The following is a 1840-nucleotide window of genomic DNA, read 5'->3' on the forward strand; positions in this document are numbered from 1 at the left end:
CTGTTGGATCTCAAACTGACAGAAGTGATAGGGGTAGGAAACTGGAGTGATTCTTTCAGCGTATTTTGCTTCCTGATGGCAGCTGATGAAAAACATGGGCGATAAAACTGGAAGTCTTCACCTTCTCACCACCCCTACAGGCTAAAGGAGAAAAGCCCTGAGAGAGATGTGTCCATTACAATGGCTGGTATTGAGTGTCTGTATGTCTATATCGGATATTCAGTGGGTTTAACAGAACTCAAAAGATGCCTGCAGACAAGCTGATTTGCAGCAAGATCGAAAATCCATCCACAAGATAAACCTCTGGAGAAAGAACTGAAGGACTTGAATAGGTCCGAAACTGTACACACAGTAATAGTATTATTTATCCAGGGATTCTCACAATGGGCGACCTGACAAATGCTTAATGTTTTGGCTGAGTTCTGCTTCATAAATATTTATTGAGCACTGAGCTAGGCTCTGTGGGAAATATGTCAAATGTGACTCTGCAGTAATGTGACTGATTTTTAAAAAACATGAATTCCAGAATTAATATATTCAAGTATGTGCTCTTCTTTGAGAGGTTAAATGTTTTTCCAGGGATGTTTTCACTACTATAAAATTTTCTGAGTCCTCTCTTAGAGCTTGCCTTCAGCCTGTAGCATAGTTAAAAAAAATATATGTATAATGTGTGTGTGTGTGTGTGTGTAATCTATATATCATATAGATTTAATTTTTAGAATTAGCTAAAAGTCATTTTGGTGCTAAGTCCTGTGATGAGTTCGGAGAGCAAGCAACATGGATAATATTCTGTTTATCTAAGATGATATGTAACTGGAATACTGAGTTAGATTTTTTGGGGTGAGGGCCATCAATTTCAAAGGAGGAGTTCCACTGATATTCTGCGAAATGCAGTATTAGTGCAATAAGTTAGTCTCTTGTCAAAAAGACCCTGAAGGAAAATTCTCATTTAGATATAAGAGCTCTGACATGTTTATAAAAAAAGTTCTTAACTTCTTAGGTAGACAGCCATGCCTAAAAAAAGGCTGTTCATCTTCAGGAATCTTCTGTCTTGCTGGAAAGGTGGCATGGAAACAATGTGACAGTTAGAGAGCAGGAGTTGGCATTAATTACTTGGCGCTGAAACGGGGCTGAGGTGATCATGTGACACAGGAAGCTGGGGTGGCAGACCGGGCTCCTCTTTTCAGCCTGATACCCCTCCCCCCACAAAGGTATAGATTATCTTGCTGTCAGAATTTCCCCTCTGCTTTTCCCTTTCAAGTTTTGTCTTGCTATTTGTTTTATCCATAGTAACTTAGGAGAAAAGGGTGTCGAGTGTGCCTGTGTGTGTTAGATTTCTCCTGGTTCCATGGTATCGCAGGTCTAATTCCAGAAGCCCAGAAGGAAAGCAATTAGCTGGAGAAGTTCAGGGTGGTTTCTTGAAGTGGGTGGGTGGGACTGGTTTGAAATAAGTTCTGGAGCCTGCAGATGACATGCATACCTTCAGTGCACATGAAATTCTAATTTGTATCCTGATGACATGTTCTCTGTCTAATGCATGGCGGCATCGTCTCTTGCGTGACAATGGCAGGGCTGGTGCTTCCGAATCTCCTGTGTCCTCACAGCAGACAGACAAATGCAGGAAGTATTCATCCAGGCTCACTTCAGGAGTCACCTCTTCTCTGAAACTTTCCATGACCCTCTGCAGACAGAAGTGTTCCTAGCTGATTTCCATCTCATGGTCCTTTACACAAACCTTGTGTCTTAGTCTGCTCAGGCTGCCCTAACAAAATACCATAGACTGGGTGGCTGAAACAACAGAAGTTGATTTTCTCAAAGTTCTGGAGGCTAAGTCCAAGAT

Source organism: Hipposideros armiger, unplaced genomic scaffold (assembly GCF_001890085.2).
Source record: "Hipposideros armiger isolate ML-2016 unplaced genomic scaffold, ASM189008v1 scaffold_6, whole genome shotgun sequence".
In the NCBI taxonomy this organism is placed as follows: domain Eukaryota; kingdom Metazoa; phylum Chordata; class Mammalia; order Chiroptera; family Hipposideridae; genus Hipposideros; species Hipposideros armiger.